Genomic DNA, 20,291 nt, shown 5'->3' on the forward strand with positions numbered 1-20,291 from the left:
GGCAATTGTGAATAATGATGCTATGAACATCGGTGTGCATATGTCTGTTTTTGTACCTGCTCTCAGATCTTGTTATATACCTTGTAGTGGTATTGCTGGGTCATATGGCAGATCTGTATCTAACTTCCCTGGGAACTGCCAAACAAAATTCCACAGTGGCTTACTTTTCTACATTCCCACCAACAGTGAATAAGTGTTGCTATCTTTCCACATCTTTCCTAACACTTGATATTTTCTGTTTTTTAATAGAGGCCATTCTAGTAGGTATGAAATGATATGTCGTTGTAGCTTTGATTTGCATTTCCCTAATAGCCAGTGTTGTTGAATTTTTTAGTGTGTTTTTTTTTTCCCTTCACCATTTGCATTTCTTCTTTAGAAAAATGTCTATGCAGGTCTTTTGCCCAATTTTTAATTGGGTCATTTGTCTTTTTATTGTTGAGCTGTAGGATCTCTTTATGTATTATGGATATTAAACCCTTGTCAAGTGTGCAATTTCCAAATATTTTCTACCATTGAGTAGGGTGCCTTTTTACCCTCTTCACAGAGTCCTTTGAAGTACAGAAGTGTCTAATTTTGAGGAGGTCCCATTTATCTATTTTTTCTTTTGTTGCTCATGGTTTGGGTGTAAGTCCAAGAAACCACCACCTACCATAGATTTTTAAGATGTTTCCCTACATTATCTTCTAGGACAGGGGTTCTTAACCTTTTTTGTTCTGTGGACCCCTTTGCCAGTCAAGTGAAAACCATGGACCCCTTCTCAGAATCTAGCAGCAGATAGTTTTTTGACACTCAACTAACACTGGGTCTAACAACTTCCATAATTTTGAAATATGGATTAGTATAAGCAATTTTTCAAGATATGCAACAACTGTAATGTGACATGAAATGAATACTACTGTAATTTATTGCATACAATTATAAGTGAAGGAAATGCTAGATTTCAGTTAGAAGTCAGAGAAAATAAAGATAAGAAGTTGAATTTTTTTCAATTCCAACTCACAGACTCCCTGAAATCTTTCCCTGGACTGCTTGGCGGTCCATGGACCCCTGGTTAAGAACCCCCTGTTCTAAGAGTTTTAAGGTTCTGGCCTTTATGTTTAGGTGAATAGTGAGAGTTTTACTTCATTTTTTCCAGTTTGGATGCCTTTTATTTCTTTTTCTTGCCTAATTGCTCTAGCTAGAACTTCTAGCATAATATTAAATAACTGGAGATGGTGGGCATCCTTGTCTTGTATTTGATCTTAGTGGAAAAGCTATCAACCTCTCCCCATTGAGTAAGATGTTGGCTGTGAGTTTTCATATATGCGCTTTATTATATTGAGGAACTTTCCTTCTATACCTACTTTTCGAAGTGTTTTTTTTTTTTAAATGAAGAAAGGATGCTGGATTTTATCAAATGCCTTTTCGGCATCAGTCAAGATGAATGTATTTTTTCCCTTCTTCAATTTGTTAATGTGGTGGATTACATTAGTTTTCTTATGTTGAACCACCCTTGCATACCAGGAATAAAATTCGCTTGGTCATGGGGTATAATTCGTTTAATATGCTGTTGGATTCAATTGGCAAGTATTTTGTTGAGAATTTAAAAAATCTATGTTCATTAGAGAGATTGGTCTGTAATTCTCTTTTCTTGTACATCTTTATCTGACTTAGGTATTATGGTGATGTTGGCTTCATAAAGACTGTTGGGTAGTTTTCCCTCTTCAAGTTTTTGGAAGAGTTTAAGCATGATAGGTGTTAATTCTTGAAACATTTGATAGAATTCACCTGTGAAACCATTTGGTCCTAGACTTTTCTTTGTTGAAAGATTTTTTTATTTTATTTTATTTTATTTTTTATTGACTTTGTAATAATATTACATTAAAAATATATATGTGAGGTCCCATTCAACCCCACCCCCCCACCCCCCCTCTCCCCCCCCCAACAACACTCGTTCCCATCATCATGACACATCCATTGGATTTGGTAAGTACATCTTTGGGCACCTCTGCACCTCATAGACAATGGTTCACATCATGGCCCATACTCTCCTCCATTCCATCCAGTGGGCCCTGTGAGGATTTACAATGTCCGGTGATTACCTCTGAAGCACCATCCAGGGCAGCTCCATGTCCCAAAGACGCCTCCACCTCTCATCTCTTCCTGCCTTTCCCCATACCCATCGTCCACCATGTCCACTTTTCCCAATCCAATGCCACCTCTTCTATGTGGACATTGGATTGGTTGTGTCCATTGCACCTCTATGTCAAGAGGAGGCTCAGATTCCACATTGATGCTGGATGCAATCCTCCCATTTTCAGTTGTAATCACTCTAGGCTCCATGGTGTGGTGGTTGTCCTTCTTCAACTCCATCTTAGCTGAGTGTGGTAAGTCCAATAGATCAGATTGTAGGTGCTGGAGTCTGTTGAGGCTCAGGACCTGGCTATCACATTGTCAGTCCAGATATTCAAATCCCCTAAATATATCTTAAACCCCAACATTAACTTGTTGAAAGATTTTTGATGACTTATTCAATCTCTTTAGTTGTGAATGGTTTGTTGAGTTCCTGTATTTCTTGTAGTCAATGTACATTGTTCGTGCATTTCTAGGAATTTTCCTACTGTTTCTCATAATATCCTCTTATGACTCTTTTTTTTTCCTGTGGTGGCATTGCTCTCATTCCTGATTTTATTTATTTGCACTTTGCACTCTTATTTTCTTTGTTTGCACTCTTTTTTTCTTTGTTAGTCTAACTAAGGGTTTGCTGATTTAATTGATTTTCTCTGGTTTTTTAAAAGATTTATTTTATTTTTTGTATTCTCCCCGCCCCTCTTGTTTGAGCTCGCTGTCTGCTCTTTGTGCCTATTCTTTGTGTGTTCTCTGTGTCTGCTTGTCTTCCTTTTTTTTAGGAGGCACCAGGAACTGAACCTGGTACCTCCCATGTGGGGGAGAGGGGCCTAATTGCTTGAGCCACATCCACCCCCTGCTTATTATGCCTCTCATTGTGCTTCCTTGATGTGTCTCTTCATTGCATCATCTTTCTGCATCAGCTTTCTGTGCCAGCCTGTCATCTCAACTCACTTCTCTAATATAGGAGGCACCAGGAACTGAAACCGGCCCTCCTATATGGTGGGCAGGTGCTCAACTGCTTGAGTCACATCTGCTTCCCTCTATTGTTTTATGTTCTCAATTTCATTTATTTCTGCTCTAATCTTTGTTATTTTTTTTCTTTCTGTTTACTTTGGGATTGGCTTACTGTTCTTTTTCCATTTTTCCAGGTGTTCAGTTAGTTCTTTGATTTTAGCTCTTTCTTCTTTTAATTTTTTTAATTTTTAAAATTTATTTCTCTCCCCCTCCTCTCCTGTCCCAGTTGTCTGTTCTCTTTGTCCATTTGCTACGTGTTCTTCTTTTGTCTGCTTCTGTTGTTGTCAGCGGCATGGCAATCTGTGTTTCTTTTTGTTGTTGTTGCTGTGTCATTTTGCTGTGTCAGCTCTCTGTGTGTGTGGCACCATTCCTGGGCAGGCTGCACTTTCTTTCACACTGGGTGGCTCTCCTTATGGGGTGTACTCTTTGTGCGTGGGGCTCCCCTACACGGGGGACACCGCTGCGTGGCAGGGCACTCCTTGTGCGCATCAGCTCTGCGCATGGGCCAGCTCCACATGGGTCAAGGAGGCCCGGGGTTTGAACCGCAGACCTCCCATGTGGTAGATGGACACCCTATCCACTGACCCAAGTCTGCTTCCCTTTTTTCTTTTTTAAGAGAGCCATTTAGGGCTATAAATTTCCCTCTAAGCACTTCCTTCACTTTATTCCATAAGTTTTAATAAGTTGTGTTCTTTTTTTCATTCATCTTGAGATTTCTACTAATTTCTCTTGCAATTTCTTTGACCCACTGATTGTTTAGGAGTGTGTTTAGCTTCTATATATTTGTGAATTTCCCTCTTTTCATGCCAATTATTAACTTTCAGCTTTGTTCCGTTATTATAAGAGAAGGTGCCTTGTATAATTTCAATATTTTATATTTATTGAGCACTGTTTTGTGGCCCAACATGTGGTCTATCCTGGAAAAAATCCATGAGCACTTGAGAAGAATGTATAACTTGATGATTTGTGGTGAAATGTTTTGTATATGTCTGTCAGGCCCAGCTCATTGATCTTATTTTCTAATTCTATCTATTGATGTGAGTAGTGTGTTGAAGTCTCTTACTATTATTGTAAATACATCTATTTCTCCTTTCAATTTAGTCAGAGTTTGCCTCATGTAATTTGGGGCACCCTGGTAAGGTGCATAGATCTATGACTATTACTTATTCCTGGTGGATTGTCCTTTATATTAATATATAGGGGCCTTTGGCATATCTTACCACTTCTTTGCATTAAAAGTCTGTTTTGTCAGGTACCAGTATAGCTACCCCTGCTATCTTTTGGTTGCTGTTTGTGTGATATATCTTTCACTTTCAGTCTAATTGCATCCTTGAGTCTAAGGTGAATCTCCTGCAGACAAGGTATGGATAGCTCAGATTTTCTTACTCCTTGTCAACCCATGTCTTTTGATTGGAGGGTTTAATCCATTAACATTCAATGTTATTACTATAAAGACATTACTTACTTCCACCATTTTATCCTTTGGCTTTCATATGTCATATCTTATTTTTGTCTGTGTTGTTTCTATCCTTTGGTTACCCTTTATGATAGTCTTCACTTCTACACTCTCTTCCAAGTCTCTCTCCTATCTTTCCCTCTTTTTTCTGCCTGCAGTATTCCCTTTAGTGTTTTCTGCAGAGCTGGATTCTTGTTCACAAACTCTCTTAGTTTCTGTTTATCAGTGAATATTGTAGACTCACTGTCATATTTGAAGGACAGTTTTGCCAGATAAATAATTCTTGGTTGAAAGTTTTTGTCTTTCAGTACCTTGACTATATCATACCTTACCACTGTCTTCTTGCCTCCATGGTTTCTGAAGAGAAATCCACAATGGGTCTTACTGGACATTCCTTGTATGTGATGTTTCACCTCTCCCTTGTTGCTTTCAGAATTTTCTCTTTATATTTGGCATTTGGTATTTTGAATATTATGTGTCTAAGTGTAGATTATTTGAGTTTATTTTCATTGGAGTACGCTGTGCTTCCTGGACACATATATTCATATATTTCATGAGAGCTGGGAAATTTCTGGCTATTATTTCCTCAAATACTCTTTCTGTCCACATTCCCTTCTTTTCTCCTTCTGGAACTCACATTCCACGTATGTTGGTATGCCTTGTGCTATCATTCAACTCCCTGAGCCACGACTCATTTTTTTTCATTCTTTTGTTTCTCTGTTCTTCTCTTTTTTCAATTTCAGCTCTTCTGTCCTCTATGTCACTGATTCTTTCTTCTGGGATGTCAACCTGCTGTTGTATGCCACTATTGTATTTTTAATCTCACTTATTGTGTCTTTCATTCCCATAATGAAGGAGACTAGTACAATAGGGAATCAATAGATGGATCTGGAACCTGTCAAGAAGTCCACATGGGCATCAATAACCCCAAAATGGCTGGTAGAAGGCCCTCCCCAAGATTCTGCCACTCAGAAGCAGACTTCCTCCAAAAGCCAGGAGAAGCCCTGGATATTCCCCAAGGACTTTATCACTGGGCCCTCATGGGAGATTGATGGGAGAAATAAGCAATCAAAATAGTAAACAGCTGGAACTCCTCCCCTGCCATTAGCAAAGGGGTGGGATAACCAACAGTTCAGAAAGCAGGCGTGAGGCCTGAGCTCTCTCTCTCGCCTCTGGACCTTGACTCTGGCTGCCTTCTCTCCTGCTGGATCATTATGCAAGTAAACTTTTAAAATAGGCATTTTTAACCTATAATGGGGAATTGTAGTCTATAAATCAGCCGTCTTTATCACTTTTCAGCCCCCTCCTCTCTACCTGGGACCCATGATTTGTTATTTTCTCCCATTTCTCATCCCTCCCTACCTGAATAAATGGCTGGCCTAACTCACCTGATGTGCTCTTGGAATTCATTTCTGCAGCATAGTCAAGAACCTAGACAAAATCGGAGTAACAATAAGTTCTGCTATTTTTCTAGCCAAGTTTTCCAAATTTTCTTTATGCTCACCCAGTGTTCTTACTGTCTTTTATTTAATAACTTCAGCCATATTTCCCTCAACTCCATGATTTGATTTTGGAGACTTGTATGAACAGCACTGATTAGGTATTTTAGGTCCTGTGAATCATCTGGAGCTTTAATTATCCCTTTGCCTGAGTCATATTTTCCTTTTTCTTAGCATGGCTTATTTTTTGCTGATGTCCAGCATCTGATTATGATGCTGAGTTTACTCTGATGTTCAGTTTTTCTCTCATTGCTAAGGATTGACTGTTAAGTAAGTGTGTGCTACCACTGATCTTTGGTTCTTGTTTCAACTCATTCTAGATATTTAGGATTGCCTCTGTTTAACTGCTCAAATGAGGGTGAAGGACCCAGTAATGGGGTACAGGTCAGTTTCCAAGGGCCTTAGAGAGGTGGGCAGTAAAGGCAACTGACTCCTCCTTTTATTTATTTCTTACTATTTTTCCCTATTTGCATGCACTTTCCTGTGGTGCTAGCAACAGATGGAGCTCTTCAGTAGACCTCTTAGTTCAGGCCCCAGACACCAGGGGGAAATGCATTTACTGTAACCTTGCCTGGGTGGGTGGTACAGAAGCAATATCCTCAGGATGGACCAAGCCTTACAAACAAAATATCTCAGAAGCGGCTTTCCTCCGTTGGCCAGCCACACTTCCCTCCTTTTGATTCCTCAGCAAACAACCCATGGCAATAGGGAGGGAATTTGAGAAGGCAAATTATCTTTAGCTCCCTGCTGGGTCTCCGGGAAAACAATGTCATGGCCCCACCTGGCCTGAAAATATGCACCCTTCCAATGCAGTAGACCAAGTCTGCTGGCCAGAATCTGAATTTGCTGTAGCCTGTGTCCTTCCCTCTCCCCTTTCTTAGGGAAGAGGGCCCCTGCAACTCCCTGAGTCTGTGGCTGCCTGCCAGGGCCTGGAGGACCCAGGGCTGTTTGCTCTGAGGTTGGGTGGATGGGCCCATCAGCTGTTGCTGCATCTTTACTCACAGGATTTTTCCAGCCAGCCAAGACTCCTTTCTTTGCTCTTCTCTCTTCTGGATAGTGTTTAGCTTTCTCCTGCTGCCCTTAGTCCAGAACAGTTTTCCAGACAGTTTCTGCCTGTCCACAGTTATTTTTCTGAGAGAGAAGTGAACGCTCTGCCTCTCTAATCCTCTGTCTTCTCAGAAGACTGAGAATATCTTTTTGAAAAACACAGTTCATCCCATAACATGATCTTTAAAAAAAATTGCAATTATTCTATAAATTAGATAGATTGTGAAATGAGCTGGTGGCTTCGTAATCTTCAGCAGGAATTTCCAAGGATCTGGACTTCTCAGGAACTCAAAAAACGTTTTTTCTTCTTCTTTTTTTAATGGATGGGGCTCTCGCTATCAGGTTATCATTTGCATATGAACTTGCAGGTGCTGACTCAAGCTTTTAGTTTTTCTGGTAGCAGAAATCGATTGTTGCATCTCTCAGGTGGTCTCCTTTGTGCAAACAGATGGAGAATTAGAGGCCCAGCCTGGGGTCACGGTTTGGAATTCCTTCACCTGGGAGTCTGGCTGGGCTTTCCTCATTAGCATATTTTCTTCCCATCTAAAATAGACACTAGGAGCAAGTTTCCACAGAACCTGGGGGAACAGATGTAGCTCAATGGTTGAGTGCCTGTCCCCCATGTTCAAGGTCCTGGGTTTTAACCCCTGGTACCTCCTAAAAAGTAAAACTAAAAAATAGCACATAACTACCAGGCCCATGGAAGATTATTACAAACATCAAAGGTTTATTTCTCTTGGAATTCTAGCAAGACTGACTTTTTTTAAAAGCTATTGGAGCTTGATTAAGTCAAACCAAGGATTAAGTGAAAATATCAGCAAACAAAATCAATAAAAATTTTTAAAATGGACCTTTGTGGTCTGTTGCCTGGCTTGCTTTGCACTGTTTTGGAGAGTTCAGTGACTTTTGATGTGGAAGAAAAAGGTGATGATAATGATTTCCCTTAGCTGAATTCATTGATTTTCAGTGTTGGTAGTGAAGGGCAGAAATCAGTGCTATACCGCCACCTAGTGAATAAAAGAACCACATTGACAGTGCACAAATGGCCTCCAAGATTGTTATGCCATTCTTTAAACAAGATTAATGCATTTTGATGAAACCTAACTACACTAAATCATATGTGACAGAGAGTAAATAAAATTCTTTCAAGACATTCTCTGTCTTCTGATTCCTATGCCTTCATTGTGCTAATAAGGGGAAAGAAGTAGAGTGTAGATCCAGGAAACTTGTAATTTATTTGTGAAGTTGGAAATAATTCCATGTCAAGTGGCAGGAGGTGAGGAAGAGAAAAGACTGGAGAAACAGGAGGGAGAGTGCCCAAGAGCACTCTCTGAAAGGTCAACTGTTGTTTTGAGAGAAAACAGTTAGTGATTTGGGGGAAAGAAAGTCTAAAGAGGATTTTTAGGAAATTTTGCTCTTTACTTTTCAAGGTTTTTTTTTTGCTGTATGGCTTATGGGTGTAAGTTTTGCCTAAATGTCCACATTTTATTTGGATTACCTATAAGCACGTGGCGTCTACTGTTATTTTGCTGGGTGAGTTAAAGACTATAGGGGTTAAATGTCGTCTGAAATATGACAAATATCTTTTGGTCCTTCCCTTTGTGCCAGGTACCTTCCTAGCTGTGCTTTGAGAAAAACACAATATTGTGAAAGTCTGGGGAAAAGGCAGAGTGGAATGAGATAGAAAGGAAGAAGGTGAGTTGAGGCTGACAAAGCAGCTGAAGGAAAGCTGGAAGAGGTAGAAAGTTCACGAGCCAAGAGCCCTTGACATGGATCCTTGGCCTGTCTTTTGTTTCATCCCTTTACCTGTTTAATGTCAGCTCACCTGAAGGGCAGGGGCTGCTGTTTGAAAAGCAGTGTGATGTTCTCTTCATGGGATATCCAGACATGCTGGAGTGTGTAAATCAAATAAGCTGCTGTTTTTTTTCTTGTCCATGGTACTGTATTGCTATTAAATATCAAATATGGCTATGATGTTCCTTTGTACTAACTTTCCAGCATTTCAGCAGGCCCTGAATGCCACCATCCCATCCATCCATCCATCCATCCATCCATCCATCCATCCATCCATCCTTTATTCTTCAAGTATTTATTGAGTAGTACTTACTGTGTGTGGTAGACTGAATTATGTACCCCAAGAAAGGACATGTTCTTAACATTCCTGTGAGTTTGAAACCACTTGTAAATAGTATCTTTGACTATGTGAAGACTAAGGTGAATCCAAGTGTAGACTTATTTGTGAACAGAGTCTTCTAAGATCCTAGTTAGGTATGGCCCAGTTGAATCAGGGCAGGCCTTAATCCATGTTACTGGAAGCCTTAAAGAGAGCAAGCCACAGGGGGAGGAGCCAGAAACCAGAAATGCCAACAGGAGAGAGTGGTTGACATGTGTTGGGAGGTAGGGGAACAAACTAAGGAATGCCCAGATTGCAGTAAGCCAGCACCAGAACACTACAGACTCCCAGAGAAAGCGTGGCCTTGCTCACACCTTGATTTTGGACTTCTAGCCTTGCAAACCATGAGCTAATTAACTCCTGTTTTTAAGCCAACCCATTATGTGGTATTTGTCATAGCACCCTGGTAAATTAAGATGCTGCAAGTCAGGCAGCCCATGAAGCATTGAATTTTAATTGGTGCTCAGTGCTCCAGGGAGTTCATTCAGCACCAACCACATTCTACAGGGCTCCGAATATGACAATCCCGTATTCGTTGGAGAGAGGCATATTCCTGCAGAGCACTGGCTGCTCAGCCAGTTGGGCTGTTGCAGCAGCTGCTGCTGGGGGTCCATTCCTTGCATGGTAGGACCAGATGTTACCTCTCATTATTCTTCCCTTTCATGTATGTCACACAAGAAGCTTCAGTGTTCATACTTGCATGTGTATTGACCTGCCAAGCTTGGGATGAGATATTACAAGGGACAGGCAGGCTGTTAGGAGGTGCCATGGGTTCATGCCTCTGTGGCTATTGTGGGAGTTGACTTTCCTTTGGCTACCAAAGGTAATACAACCCATGAATGTGTGTGTGTGTGTGTGTGGGTTAATGTCCCATGGGATAAATTTTTAAAAAAACTATTTCCTGTAGTAACATATATACAACTCAAAAGTTCCCATTTTAACCACTTCCAAATGTACAATTCAGTGGTGTGAATGACGTTCACAATATTGTACTACCATTACCAATACCATGGGAGGATATTTGACCAGTGAGGAGATTGGAAGGAGCTGGTGGATAAACTACTCTCCCATCCTCCTCTTCCCTGATGGATGTTCTAAGACATGGTGTGTCCATACTTTTTCTGTGGAGATGTCCTCTGTTGACCAAGCAGCCAGGTTTTTGGTGGCATGTGACCAGCTCCGTAATGTACCACCTTGTTTTTGCTTTCTCTCCCTTCCAGTCTTATATCTCTTTTCCCCTCTTGTTTTTTTGGGTTTGTACTACTCAACAAAGTGTTAGCATGTAAGCTTTCCCTCAAGCTTTAATTTTCTAGGGGACTTGAGCTAAGACAGTTCACATGTTTACCTGTGAATCTATTACTGGCTCAAGGGTATGGAGATACTTATGTGGCAGTGGGGTCTGAGGCACTGTGAATGAAAGTTCCAGCAGGATCACGTGTGATGGGGGAGGAGTTCCTCAGAGGAATGACAAGGATAGGGAGGAGCTCTCCAACAACATGTTTATGGCAGTCCACTTTGCTGTTCGTTAGGTGACCAAACAATTTCTAAATCATTAAGTCTGTGTTGTCCAATTTCGGCCAAGTGATCAAACTATAACATCCCATCTGATATCATGTGTCTTTGATGTGATACAGTATGAGGGACATGGCATCACTCGTGGAATATTCTCAACAAATTCTTTGATTTATAGCCAACCAAGCATTTAGATATAACCTTCAAGTTATAGGAATTATAGAGGGACAAGTTAAACAATGCATATTCTTTCAAATCCAGAATGTAGAATATTCTACAAGACTACTGGTCCGTTAAAAAATTCATTGCCATAAAGAAAACTGAAGACTAACTTGATGAAAAAAGACTAAAGGCATAGTCGTAATATGTAATGTATAAAATGTTTTTGGATCCTGGTTCAAATAATTGACAAAAAATTATATTTTAGGACATGTAGGGAGATGTGAATATGTCCTATGTATTAGATGTATGAGGGAATTAATATTAATTTTTTATGGTATTGTGGTTATGAGGGGTACTATTCTTATTTTTAGGAGTTACTTGCTGACATATTTAGGGCTAAAACATATATACATACATACATCACAGAAGAAATGTTAACAACTGCTGAATCAGGTGGTGGGCATAAATAGGTGTTTAATATACTTCAATTTTCTATATGTTTGAAGGTTTTATTAATAAAAATTGTGGGAGTGAGGATTGTGGAGTGCATCCTCCCTGGTCTTTAGTTTTTTTTTTCCCCAAAGATTTATTTTATCTATCTATCCCCTCCCCCCATTGTTTGTGCTCATTGTTTGATCTCTGTGTCTGGTCACTGTGTGCTCATCTTTTTTTTTTTTTTTAAAGAGGCACCAGGAACTGAACCTGGGACATTCCATGTGGCAAGGAGGCACCGGATGACTTGAGCCACCTCCACTCCCATTTGTTGTGTCTCTCACTGTTTCCTTGTGGTTATTCTTCGTTGCATCATCTCGTCACATGATCTTGTTGCATCAGCTCACTGCACCAGTCCATCTTGTCAGCTCATTGTCTTTAGGAGACACCGGGAACTGAATCAGGACTTCCCATACAGTAGGAGGGCACCCAGCAACTTGAGCCACATCCACTTACCTGATCTTTAGGTTTTTTTTTTAAGGATTTATTTAATTAATTAATTTATTTCTTCCAACCCCCTCATTGTTTATATTTGCTATTCTGTTTGTCTTCTTTGTTTCTTTAGGAGGCACTGGAAACTGATCCTGTGACCTCTGATAAGGGAGAGAGGTGCCTAATCACCTAGGCCACCACCGTTCTCTGCTTTTGTTGTGTCTCTCTTGTTTTTCTTCTGTGTCTCTTGTTGAGTCATCTTGTGTCAGCTAGCCATGCATGCCCATTGCATTAGCTTGCTGTCTTGCTCGTCTTCTTTAGGAAGCAATGGGAACCACTGCTCCCTGCTTTGTTGGGTTGCTCATGTTTTTCCTCATGTGTCTTGTGTTGTGTCATCTTGTTGTGTCAGCTTGCCATGCCTGCCCATCACACCAGCTTACTGACTTCTCTAGGGGCGCTAGGAACTGAACCAGGGATGTCTCATATGGTAGGTGGGAGCTCAGTTGCTTGAGTCACAACTGCATCCCCCTGGCTTTTAGTTTTAACGCCAAATTCTGTCCAGGCATTCTGTCCACATCCAACCTAATTTTAGGTTGGGGGTCCCTGTCTTGGAGAAATTGCTTGCCACTAAAGCATATTTTATGATCTTCTGTTTTATTGATGGGGATAAAAACCTTCAAAAATAATGTAAATAATGGGAAACGGACTTTGGCCCAGTGGTTAGGGCGTCCGTCTACCATATGGGAGGTCTGCGGTTCAAACCCCCGGCCTCCTTGACCCGTGTGGAGCTGGCCATGCGCAGTGCTGATGCGCGCAGGGAGTGCCGTGCCACGCAGGGGTGTCCCCCGCGTGGGGGAGCCCCACGCGCAAGGAGTGCGCCCGTGAGGAGAGCCGCCCAGCGTGAAAAGAAAGTGCAGCCTGCCCAGGAATGGCGCCGCCCACACTTCCCGTGCCGCTGACGCTGACGACAACAGAAGCGGACAAAGAAACAAGACGCAGCAAATAGACACCAAGAACAGACAACCAGGGGAGGGGGGGAAATTAAATAAATAAATAAATCTTTAAAAAAAAAAAAAAAAAAAAAAAAAAAAATAATGTAAATAAAATAAGTCAGTCATGCAGTCATCTTTTACATGCGGGTGGTCTTAATGATTCAGATCTAGTATTAACTAAATCTATAATATTATATATAAAAAAGAGATTCCATGGCGTCCTGGATTTGTAATCAGACAGACCTTGTGTTCAAATCCTGTTTCTGCCATTTACTACCAGCTCTATGGCCTTTGTTACATTACTTATCTGTTCTGAACCTAGTGTGTCTAAGAAGTGGTGACTAATACTGCTTTGCAAGGATCCAATGAGGTATTATATTCCTAGCACATGGTCTAATACCTGGAATATAGTAGGTACTACTATTAGTTTTCTATGCTGCTGTAACAAATTATCCCAAGGTTAATGGCTTAAGGTAACATCCGTTTATTATCTTACAGTTCTGTATGTTGGAAGTCCAACATGGGTCTCATTGACTCAAATCAAGGTGTCAGCAGGGCTGTGTTCCATTCTGGAAGCTCTAGGGGTGGATCTGTTTCCTTGACTTTTAAAGCTTATAGGAGCTTCTCACATTCCTTGGCTCATGGCCCCCTTCCTCCATCTTCAAAGCAAGCAGCCTTGCATCTCTCTGACCACTCTTCCGTAGTCACATCTTCCTCTGCCTTTCCTTTTTCGCCAACCCTCCTCAACTTTTAAATGGATTACATCAGGCCCCCTCAGATAATCCAGGATAATCACCCTATCTTAAAGTCAGCTAATTAGCAACCTTAATTCCACCAGTATTCTTCTTTTTTTTCAAAGCATCTCTTTTTTTTTTTTTAAAGATTTATTATTTATTTATTTAATTCCTCCCCCTCCCCCGGTTGTCTGTTCTCTGTGTCTATTTGCTGCGTCTTGTTTCTTTGTCCGCTTCTGTTGTCGTCAGCGGCACGGGAAGTGTGGGCGGTGCCATTCCTGGGCAGGCTGCACTTTCTTTCACGCTGGGCGGCTCTCCTTACGGGGCGCAATCCTTGCATGTGGGGCTCCCCTACGCGGGGACACACCTGCATGGCACAGCACTCCTTGCGCGCATCAGCACTGCGCATGGGCCAGCTCCACACGGGTCAAGGAGGCCCAGGGTTTGAACCGCGGACCTCCCATGTGGTAGACGGATGCCCTAACCACTGGGCCAAGTCTGTTTCCCCCACCAGTATTCTTAATCCCCCTGTGCCACATAACCTAACATATTGATAGGTTTTGGGATTAGGAAGTGGACATCTTTGGGGGACCATTTTTCTGCCCACGACAGTGCTCACTTGAGAGAAATCATTATTTTTTAGATATCCAAAAATTAAGCCCTACCCCATTAATTTCCATATTCTTATGATTTAGATCTCCTCAGATCTTTGGAAACTCCATTTTCCTTTTCCTTTCTGGGCACGGTTAGTCCCTGAAGAGAGCTAACTTCCAAGGAGCCTCCCACTGTCCTTAGGTGCTGTGCAGAAGCTTGGATGTTTGGGTCTAGTTCCCCAGCAGGGATGCTAACCTAGGTCTTGTACTTGCTGCCAGGGATCACCCTGAAATCTTTAGCTTAACAAGTTTCCTCTGATCCTGATCCTGGGACCTCCGGAGTGGGAGAGAGGCGATTACTCTCTTGCGCCACCTCAACTCCCAGTTCTGCTACGTCTTCTTATTTTCTCTCCTCTGTGTCTTGTTGCATCATCTTCCTGTGCCAGCTCACCATGTCAGCCAGCACTCCTGCAAGGGGTGGCTTTTCCCGTGCAAGGTGGCATTCCCAGACAGTGCAGCACTCCTGTGGGAGGCCGCATTCCCGCATAGGCCGGCACTCCATGTGGGCCAGCTTACCCTCACCAGGAGGCCCTCGGCATCAAACTCTGGACCTCCTACATGGTAGACAGGAGCCATATCTGTTTCCCTCAAAAGCTTTCTTGAAGTCACTCAGTTGAGTAATGAACAGGAATGAGAACACTTGTCCTCACACTTAGAGCCAAATGCTCTTTGGACTCCTGGGGAGTTTTGTGGTGCTTCATTTTGTACCAACTCTGGGGTCCCTGAAGGTTTCTGTGGAGGTCGGGACAGTGGCCTCTTAGTCTTAGTAGGCTGCCTATTCCTGGAAAGCAGAGTGAGTATCTGTTGTTTTTGTCTGCCTCACACCATTTCTCTTTCTTCTGGGTCTGCAAATGAAGCCAGCCCAGAGACAATCAGTACCTGAGAGATGGAGTGTGAGGCCTTGGGCCCTGAAGTTTTGTGTTGAGCTGCTGAAGTTGGTTGTGTCTGAATCCAGTCATGTTCCTGGACTTTGTAGCTCTTCCAAGAGACAATCAATTCTCTGGTTTTGACTAAACCAGTTTAATTAAGAGTCTGTGGCTCACACCCAAGAGAGGTCTGCCAAAGATACAAAGCATCTTGGTTTGATGACTCAGAACTGAATGGTGTTGTACTTAAATGTGACCACAATTACTAATATAGTCACCATATGGTGCAGCTAGCATTGCTGGGAGGAAGCGGCACTCTTTGAACATGTCTAGCAAAAGTGAGATTTTGAGAGCAAGAATGGATAATTGCAGACCCTTTCACTGCTAGCAGAACAATTCAGTGAATTTCCTACTGAGGATGGACCAGCATTTCCAGTTCTGTATACAAAGAATTGAGTACTTTTTGAAATACATATTTTGAAAATAGAGGTAGTTCATTTAAAATACTGTTATTAGTTTATTATTTTAAAAACATTTTTATTTTCAAATGTTTTAGATTACATAAATGTTACATAAAAAATATAGGGGATTCCCATATACCTTACCACTTTGGCCCATTAACAACACTTTTCATTAATGTGATACATTGTTAAAATCGATGAACACATATTGAAGCATTGCTACTGACCATGATCTACAGTTTACATTATAGTTTACATTTTTCACCATACAACTTTATAGGTTTTGACAAAATATATAATGGCCTGTATCTGTCATTGCATGTCATGCAGGACAATTCCAGTAGCCCCAAAATAACCCAAATTACACCTCTTCTTCCTTCTCCCTCCCCTCAGAACTCTGGTGGCCACTGCATTTATATCAATGATACAAGTTCTTCCATTGCTAGAATAATAATAAGCCCACTTTAGTTCATAGTTGCATTCCCTCTTTGTGCTTGTTCATTAGTCAGTCTTGAGGATTTGGGGATGGTGATGTGCTCTCTGTTTCTGATTGAGAAGGGGCTTAGATGCCGTGGGGCAGATGGATGGGACTGCCTTGCTTGCACTTGTAGACACTCTGTTTTTTGGGATGGGTGTTGTCCGCCATCACCCTTTTGTTAGTTGACCTGGATGAGTCCAATGAACTAGAGAGTAGGTATTGAATGCTGCTGAGAGTCAGGGCTCAACCGGCCATGTTGTGCAGCTGGGCTGCCTGCTCCTTGTGGTTGTCCAGCTGTCCTAAGGAACAGGGCCAGTATTTGTCCACCCAGAGGCTCATGGCAACTCACATATAATAAAACCCCGAGGAGTACTGAAAGGATGATACAATTAAAAAAAGATCCAGATAGATTATGGGCCAAATACATTTTGCAAAATTGTGTGGGCTTTAAATGGGGGTTGTTTTTGTTTCCTTGGCTGCTCAAGCAAATTCCATGCACTGGGTCGGCTTAAACAATGGAGATTTATTTCTTCATGGTTTTGAGGCTAAAATAAAGTCCATATTTAGATATCATCAAGGTGATGATTTCTTCCCAAAGACTGGCATTCTGGGCCGGTTGCGCTCAATCCTTAGTGATTGGATTGTCACATGGCAAGGCATGTGGCAGCATCTCCTGGTCTCTCCCTTCTCTTATGCGTTCCCTTAATGTTCAGCTTCTGGCTGCTCCCTCTGTGGCTTTCTCTTTTTATGTCTCAGTTTCATTCCACTGATAAAGGACTCCAGTAATATGATTAAGACCCATTCTGATTAAGATGGACCACACCTTAACTGAACTAACCTCATCAAAATGGCCTACTTACAATGGCTTCATACCTGCAGGAATGGATGTAGTTTCAGAACATGTTTTTCTGAGGTACATACAGCTCCAAAACATCACAGGGGTGAAAGGGGCAATCTTTTGAAAGACAGTAACTCTAACACTGAAAAATAGTACGATGGTGATTTATTTCATGTAAAGTAATTGCAACAATAAATGAAAAGCTTTCATTAATGTCTTTCGGAATGAACAGTGTCTAAGTAAATACTAATCTGATGTCAGAAATTTGTTATTTTAATACAATTATATCAAAACCAATTTCACTTATGCATTTTGATACAATATGGTGTCAGAAGAATATTCAACTTATGCCACAGAGGAGGTGTGAAATATGTTCCATGAATAAATTTGAAACTTGTCTGCTTGATCTGAAGACAGATTGGGACAGCTATCAATAATACCAGGGAAAAGTTTCTCCCTGGCCTTAAAATCAGATGAAATTTTCTAATTTACTTCTCCAGGCTGTGGAGGACAGATTTTAAAAAAATCAAGATTTCATATAGAGTTTGAATTGAGGTCCTGAAATGACTATATTTTCAAACTTTTGAGAACTCTTATGATTATGACAGTGTTAAAAATAGGATGTGACATCATTTAAACATGGGTTTGAGGGAGATTAAATTTACATATAAAATTTCCTCAAAGACCAATCACAACACATGCATCTCTCAGATCTCACCTCACCAACCTTTTTTACTTTTCAACTACTGAAAAGTAAACTCCTTACTTTTTAAATATGTAATTATTGTAAAGTGAAGTGTAACTAATCTAGTAGCCCCTTGAGAACTTTGATGGAAGGTCTAGATAAGGCTTATGAACTGTGGAGTAGGATTTTAAGTAGTTTTAATGACAATGTTAGTGTCAAAACTCCCAGACAATTAAACATCATGTAACCTGACTTTGCTTTGGAGTGCCTTAAAAGAAAACTTTTGCCAGAACACAAGGATCATTCTCCTTCACATTTGGGTTGGATGGGAACTGAACGCAACAACACAGTTTCTGTGTATTTCAGACCTATGAGCCACTTTTCTTCAACTTTTGGGTAAGTTGGATAGATATCCTGTACTATTGTTTCTATCTCATTTTATTTTTTAAAAAGATTTATTTATTTATTTATTTCTCTCCTCTCTCCCCCCAGTTGTCTGTTCTCTGTGTCTATTTGCTGCGTGCTCTTTGTCCGCTTCTGTTGTTGTCAGTGGCACAGGAATCTGTGTTTCTTTTTGTTGTGTCATCTTGTTGTGTCAGCTCTCTGTGTGTGTGGCACCATTCCTGGGCAGGCTGAACTTTCTTTTGTGCTGGGTAGCTTTCCTTATGGGGCACACTCCTTGAGCATGGGGCTCCTGTGCACAGGGACACCCCTGCGTGGCACGGCACCCCTTGCATGCATCAGCATTGTGTGTGGGCCAACTCCACATGCGTCAAGGAGGCCCAGGGTTTGAACTGCGGACCTCCCATGTGGTAGACGGACGCCCTAACCACTGGCCCAAGTCCGCTTCCTCTATCTCATTTTAACATCACCTGCACCAGGTATATATTTCCTTCATGTATTTAATAAACATTTGTTGGACACTGTGGAAGGCTGAATAAAGGCCACCCAAAGATAACAGACCCTAATCCCTGGAACCTGTAAATACAACTTTATAAGAAAAGAAGTGTCTTTGCAGATGAAATTAAGTTAAAGACCTTGACATGGGGAGATTATCTTGCATTATCTGAATACAATCACAAGTTTCCTTATAGGAGAGAGGCAGAGGGAATTTGCACACCCAGATGAGAGGGTGATGTGGAAGCAGAAATTACATGATGAGTTCACAAGCCAAGGACTGTCTGTTACCAGAAGCTAGAAGAGGCAAGGAAGGATTCTTCTCCAGAACTCCTGGAGGAAGCGCAACCCTGCTTACACTTTGATTTCAGAATTTTGACCTCCAAAACTGAGAGAATGAGTTTTTCTTGTCTTAGGCCATCATGTTTTTGGTAATTTGTTATAGCAGTCACAGGAACCTACTGAACAGGACACTGTCTAGTTCAGTACTTTAAAGAAGAGACAGACAAGTAAACTTCTAGTGGCAGTTCAGTCTTAAGACTATTGCATTGCATGAGGAAACCATAAGGAGAAATAATGTCTGGGTTAAAGTCTCAAAAGCCTCTCCAAGCCTCAGTTTTCCCATCTCTAAAATGAGAATACTAACTGCCTCATAGAATGGAAATACAAGATGAACTTATAGAATGGACCTTACACAATTTTTAAATTTACCTTAGCTTTAGTTACATAGAAACCCTGAATCATCAGTCAATTGGTGAATCAATATCTATAATTGTTGTTGGAGAAAAGCGGCATTCACTGGGACACAGAGACTGATTGACCACAGGCAGAAAAAGAATTTATTGAGGGAAGTGGACTTGGCACAATGTATAGGGCATCCACTTACCACATGGGAGGTCTGCGGTTCAAACCCCGGGCGTCCTTGATCCGTGTGGAGCTGGCCCATGTGCAGTGCTGATGCGCACAAGGACTGACATGACACGAAGGGGTGTCCCCCGCATATGGGAGCCCCACTCACAAGGAGTGTGCCCCGTAAGGAGAGCTGCCCAGCGTGAAATAAAGTGCAGCCTGCCCAGGAATGGCACCTCACACACGGAAGGCTGACTCACCAAAAAGAAACACAGATTCCTAGAACCACTAATAATATGAGTGGTCACAGAAGAACACACAGCAAATGGACACAGAGAGCAGACACTTGGGGCTGGGAAGGGGAGAGAAATAAATAAAAAATCTTAAAAGAAAAAAAATTTATGGAGAAGCTCTCCCAGTGGAGGGGGTCCAAAGAACAGACTTCAGCCCCCCCACCAGCATGGTGGGGGTCTGAAGAGAGACTTCAGCCCACTCCTGGAAGGGGGGGACTTAAATTTATACAGAACTTTCCTAGGTGGGGAAATGATAGTTGGTGGGAGGGGGTTGAGGGTCTGAGTAAAGTGCAGGGACCAATAGGAAGCCCCAGAGGTGAAAATAGTCCACGATAATGATTAGAGAATAGTGGGTTAGGGAGTTTTTGGTTTGTCTGTAGGGATTAAAGGGTTTCTTTATCTCCCTTCAATATGTAAATATGAAGGTTTCTGTCTCCCTCTGATTTGCAGGTTGAGGTAGTAAAGATCTCCATCTCCCACTGATATGTAGATAGTGAAGATCTCTATCTCCCTTTACTCCTGTCTCTAAGGTGTTTCTTTGTTTAACCTGTGGGAAAGTGCCCTCAGACATGGGGGAGGGGGTTTGCCTTTTTCCCAGTGCATATCAGGGGAAGCTGAGCTACAGCTTGTTAATTATTGCAAACCTTTA

General features: G+C 41.6%; 1 long non-coding RNA gene across 1 annotated transcript in view; it reads left to right on the forward strand.

The window, feature by feature from the left end:
- The window catches only part of LOC131273536 (uncharacterized), an 86,131-nt gene that overhangs the window by 48,176 nt on the left and 17,664 nt on the right, over nucleotides 1-20,291 (forward strand). The window lies entirely within an intron of this gene.

Source organism: Dasypus novemcinctus, chromosome 15 (assembly GCF_030445035.2).
Source record: "Dasypus novemcinctus isolate mDasNov1 chromosome 15, mDasNov1.1.hap2, whole genome shotgun sequence".
NCBI lineage: Eukaryota > Metazoa > Chordata > Mammalia > Cingulata > Dasypodidae > Dasypus > Dasypus novemcinctus.